Source organism: Corapipo altera, unplaced genomic scaffold (genome assembly GCF_003945725.1).
Source record: "Corapipo altera isolate COAL_440 unplaced genomic scaffold, ASM394572v1 2, whole genome shotgun sequence".
NCBI classification, from domain to species: domain Eukaryota; kingdom Metazoa; phylum Chordata; class Aves; order Passeriformes; family Pipridae; genus Corapipo; species Corapipo altera.
The window spans coordinates 9723003-9728677 of NW_020884890.1; the positions used below are offsets into that span (position 1 = coordinate 9723003).

Sequence of the window (5675 nt, forward strand, 5' to 3'; positions counted from 1 at the left end):
TGAATATTGAGAAGCAGTGCTGCATGCCTTATTTTTCTGTTGTACTGTATGGTTTATCAAACCTTTCTTTCATTGCACGACTGCTAAAGAACCCACAGGAAATATAACTGGTGTGAGAGGGAGCTTATGGAAAGAGGCCTCAGGCTGATGAGAGGCAGTGGGTTGTTATCAGTCATCCCTTTTAAATAAGTTTCTTCCATTGCAAATGAGGAATTGATTTATACTTCTTCACCACATCAGTGATATGCTACAAGATGTCTGTCTACCTTGGCAGCTGCCACTTACTAGTCTTCAATCTACTCCAGGGTTTTTTTTCTGCTTTACAAACATCCATCTCCCTTCTCAGATTCTGCTGAATCTGAAAAGCGTAAGGAAAGTACAGAATAGCTATGTGTGATTATTAGCTTTAAAGAACAGAAAATACCAGAACTACCATCTTAAATGTCAAGTAATAGGTAGCTATCTGAAACTTTCTCAAGGTTACAAAATGCCCATTGTGCATTACTGTCACCCTCAAGGCCATGTTTCAGGACATTTTGTGTGTATAAAATGGGAGGGAAGATGGCTGACTAAACCAGAGTATATATCTCTCTTATATAATACTGTATCAGCTAATATTGAGTTACCACAGCTACATGAAGAGTAGAAAAGTAAATTCAGCTGACACTAAAAAAACCTAACTGCAGAAGGGTGACTTGCTTTTTTATTTATGGATGGGTATAGCATAACTCAGTCTCCAACTTCCTTATAAAGGGAAGAGGAGGGGCAGGCACTGCTCCCTTCTCTCTTGTGACCAGTGACAGGACCTGAGGACATAGCCTCAAGCTGGGTCAGAGGAGGTTTAGGTTGGATATTAGGATAAGGTTCTTCACCCAGAGGGTGGTTGAGCGCTGGAACAGGCTCCCCAGGGAAACGGTCATGGCACCAAGCCTGAGTTCAGGTTGCATTTGGGCAAAGTTCTCAGGCACATGGTGGTTCTTGGAGTGGTCTGTACAGGACCGGGAGTTGGATTTTGATCCTTGTTGGTCCCTTTCAACACAGGACATTTTATGATTCCATGATTCTATGATTCAGCCTGACCAGCTGCATGATTAGTTGGAATTCAAACACTATATGGAGTTCAAGTTTTGAAGGCTCTGCTCTTGTAGTTTGTCTTGGTGTGACAACACCCAGAATTGAGTCCTTGACAAATATAAGAAAATGAGGCTGCTTGCTTGCTGCCTCTCCCAGGGCACTTGACCAAGGAGCAAGACAAATCTATGCACAAATCTATCCTCATGGTGCTGGAGGAGTCAGACTCCTGCTTATCTAGCCTTGTGGAAGGAACTCTAAGGTCCTACTGCTGAACATATGGCTAGGCAGGAAGGAAATGGTTAAATCCCAAACAGTTGAAAGTGCAGAGCAGCGTATGAGTTAGTCTGAAGGAAAGTGGTCAAATTGTTGCTCTGTTTTGGTCACTGCTGTGTGTTTCTGTTCTTTCTTTAAGCCCTTGATATTGGTTTCGTGCTAAACAGCTGATTCTGGGAATGGTGATAAGTATCAAATTAAAAAATAAAGTTGAAGTAAACTTGAGTTTTAGTACACCCCTAGAAGTCTAACTTACTCCTGAACTCCTCAGCAAGGGTCACTGGCTAATCCTGGCAGATGCCAGTTATGGCAACTAAGTGCTAAAAACTGCTTGCTTCTCCCTTCTGGTTGTCTAGGCTCTTATTGCCTTGCTGGTCCCTCAGTTTTGTGTGAGTTCTGAGCAGCAAGGATAAAACAAATACTACTTTATCATATTTCTCTCTTTGACACTCTCTTATGGCTAAGACACATCCTGTTTCAGCTAATAGAGAAGTATTCTCTTCCTGCTGGATGTGTGTATCTCCTCCCAGTTTGGTTATCTGTGCCCACCTGCCAAGAACATGAAGCTTTGTCGGGGAGCTGGTATAGTGTGCCCTTGTTTACTTGCTGCTTCTCGTAAAGTAATTAAGAGAGAAATCTTACAAGATAAAGACCATAAAGAATGGAGCAGGCAATACAGTGTGATTTACTCATAGGAGATAGAGGTGTACACCTGTATGGGCACAGAAGGAGTCTTTGTACAGCCTACCCATACACTTTCATGGGAGTTGCTGAAATGAAACCTGAGATAAAAATCTGACTTCTCACCTCAATTCCTCCCCTTGGCAAGTAGAATATCCACAGCTAAACGTGATGCAATTCCAACATGCTGGCTCTAATCAGATGAGTTGCTAAAATCCAGGCAGCTTTTGCAATGAAAGATATGACTAATTTAATGTGGAATAGTGGTACTACTATTCTGAACCCTGAATAAACACAAGGAATAGGTCAGTTATTAAACAGTCTCAGTCCATTAGTCTTAGCTCTTACAGTATTGTAAGGATCTCTGCCTTGTCTCTATACCCACTTCATATGCAAATTATGTTTTAAGTGCAGGTAAGCTTTGAATAGCTGATTGTTACATGGTCTGTCTATGTCTCAGGTTTTTTCTCTGTCTTATATAGCTGTTGAAAACCAATTAAAAATACAATGAAGAAACTATATTTAAGGAGTTAGGTTGATTCTTGCTTCCTGTTTTATCTTGGATAGAATCATTTAGGACCTTTAAGATCAAGTCTAACTGAACCTAGCTCTGCCAAATCATGGCTAAAATATTTCTGTGAGTCTTATCTCGTTACATTTCTTGTCTCATCTGTTTAGAGTTTGGCAGAAAGCTGTTCAGTGCCATGAACCTGTACAGTGCTGCTTGTGTTCAGTGACTTGGCGGGGGATAAAGCTCTTGATGCTGCTATTGCAGAGAGGCATCGTACTTTGAAATACTCTTAAGAGGCATAAAATTTGTCATCCACATGGTATTTGGATGTTCATGCAATGGGCATGATATGCAGGCACACAGTTCTATGCAGCAGAAGGCAGTGAAGTCTCCTCCATGGTGGCTGAGGAATGCTGGGCACTGCAGCAGCTGCTGTGTGATGGAGGGAATCCTGAGCCATCCACTAGGAAGCACTGACCAAAATTTCGGGAAGGGACCTCAGTAATGAGACAAGCAGGAGTCTTATCTCTTTAGCAGGACTTGGGTACCTGACTCAAAGGTGAGTGGTTGCCTGAATCTTGGGACTTAGCAGAGGTCCAGCACTGCAAATGTAAAGACATTTCCTAACTGGTGTGTGCTGGGCAATGCAAATGTGAACAAAGAATTGGTTTTAGGGAGAGCAGATGAATACCCAAAGAAATCCTGGCTTTTGGCATGTATTTTGCCTTGAGTTAGAGGATGCTTCTGTTGCTGCTCTAGCTTCTTCTCTGGGAAGAGAAAATTGACAGAAAAGCCAAGTCACCTGCATCAACATTCAGAGCTGAGGAACTCAGAAATTTTTATGTAAGAGCCGTGCTCTGTTAGAGGTAAGTCCAAGGAACAATTTTAAATTGGTGTGCAGCTTTTTAGGACAGTTGATAAAGCTCTCTGGGCCCAGGTGGTATTGACTGCAGAAGTCTAAAGGAGTTTCCAATAGATGTTCTAGAGGTCCTGTGGGATTTTTAAATTAGCCTTAGGAACCCAGAAGGTAGTAAATGTGATACTGGTCTTCAAGCATGTTGGAGCTTGTAAATTAGACTACTAAATATGCCTTCCATAATAAAGCCTGTGTTGCCAGAACATGAAGAAATTCACATGGGAGGAATGTATCTTAATATACATGTAACACAAGGGGCTTTGGAGTGGTATTTGGGGAAGAGTCTTCTGCATTATGCATAGTTCCCTGAAAATGTCTGCCAAACCCTTGTACTGAAGGACCTAATTAGGCTATTAATTAATGGGAAAGGAAGAGAACACAACAAATTATTGGTGTACTGCTACATAAATGCATTTGGTTTGAATGCTGTCTGCAGTCCCTGAAAAGGATCTAATAAAGCTAGAGAATATAGAGAAAAACAGTGAAAGGGTCCAAACAGATGGAAATTACTTCCATACAAGACTAAAGGCTGTATGACTTCCTTAGGAAACTATTACTCTGGCTGAGGTGGTATAGGATAGGATAGGAGGAATCAGCATTGCGTAGGGATAGGACCTGATGAAATGATCAGTCAGACTTTTAGAAATGGATGAAAGGAAGATACTAGAGTTCAGTATGCAAAATGTAAGTGCATCTGGAATTAGACTAGTGGGGGATATTGAGGGAGCCAAAAGTATCAGCGTGTTCAAAAAGAGATTGGATACATTCAGGGAGGTTAGGATGATCCTTGGCACTGGATGCAAGTGGTGAGATGTAATCTCTGGCTTGGGAATTCCTTCTAAACCTCTAATCTCAAGCACCTGGGATGTTTTGCCAGAAATGGAATTGCTTACCTTCCTGAAAGGATTCATGTTGGAAAAGGATATCAGACCACACCGCCCTGCGCTCTGAGCCACTGTGACAACAGATTCCTTAATTGGAGCCCTTTGGTTGGGTTTCTTTGGATACCAGATACTTGATTTCAATCTCCGTGCCTGTCAACATGACAATTTTCGCAAGCAACATTCAGATGTATTTGAATAGATACATCAGTGTCAACTGAAAAGCAGTCATGTTTTAGCAGGCATCTTGTGCACTGGCAACGGCCATATCTGTACAGCATTATCTTGCTTCCCACTCCCCTTCTTCCTGAGCCACTGCCTCAAGTAGTCATGCAGGTTTTGTAACTTTGCTGGAACTTCCTTGCTGAGATTGCATGCCATACCTCAGACGGGCACCTGGAAGCTAGGATCATGGCAAAGGCTTTTGCCTGGATGTCAGCTGGGAGCAAAGCTACAGGAAAGCAAGTAGCAGGATGGTCAACTACAGTACTTTGTAGTAGGAACAGGGTTCAGGTCTGCTTGTCAGAGGTTTTGTCTTCAGGTTTTGTCTTGCAGATGCACTTATAGGTTCTGTGTACACCCTATGGTTTTCTCTACTCGTCTTGTAGCCCGTACTGACCTAGTTGGCACTAAGTCACACTTCACACGCTGCCTGCTGATAATGCTGGCAGCAGTTCCTGCCGGCAGCTTAGGTCGATGCAGGTCGTGATGTTTCAATAGCCACTTTGGCACTCTGGTGGGTTTTTTGGTACATGGGTGGGTCTACAACCAGTCCTGCAAAACTTGTTTAACTAGCCCTTCCTTTGTACAGTTCCCTGTGTGCTCAGTCTTCCCACACCACCTTGCCTCACACTTTGCTATATGCATGTCCTTACACCCTGTTTCAGGGCAATAGCTGGATGCTTTCCAGTGATGGTTTCATGGGGAAATGCCAATTCAAGGAGTTCACGGTGTTTCTTTCAAAGTCTTCTGGGTTTCACTTTAGAGTGGTGCCTGGTATCATTTGGGTAGAGTCTTACCATAATTCCAAACATAAGGCCTCTGTGTCCTGGAGTTTAGGTCCTTTCAGGATCTGGAGTAAGCCTACTGAAAAATAAAGAGCCCAGAGCATTTGCTGTTCACTTTGTGGCCTGTCATTATATTGGAGCGTTAAGTCTTGTCCCTTCAAACACTGGTCAAGGATGTGTTTGAATTCAGAGAGGTTCTAGTTCATGGAATACTAGTGAAAAAGTAAACTTTCCTGTATATCGGACATCCTGGGTTTGGTTGTTTGCAAACCTGTATGTTCCCAGAAGGGATGTGCATAAAGACTGGCTTGTAATGAGTCAATCCATAAACA

At 42.6% G+C, this 5675-nt stretch overlaps 1 long non-coding RNA gene across 2 annotated transcripts; it reads right to left on the reverse strand.

The window, feature by feature from the left end:
* Positions 1 to 260: 260 nt before the first annotated feature.
* LOC113947836 lies at positions 261 to 4424 on the reverse strand. 2 transcript variants are annotated; one of them, XR_003527888.1, is made up of 3 exons: positions 4349 to 4424; positions 2155 to 2252; positions 261 to 358 (listed from the first exon to the last, which is right to left on the reverse strand). It is a non-coding gene; the product is annotated as an uncharacterized LOC113947836 (long non-coding RNA). The 2 variants fall into 2 exon arrangements; XR_003527889.1 differs by having other exon boundaries at positions 2155 to 2312; positions 4349 to 4412.
* Positions 4425 to 5675: the final 1251 nt, after the last annotated feature.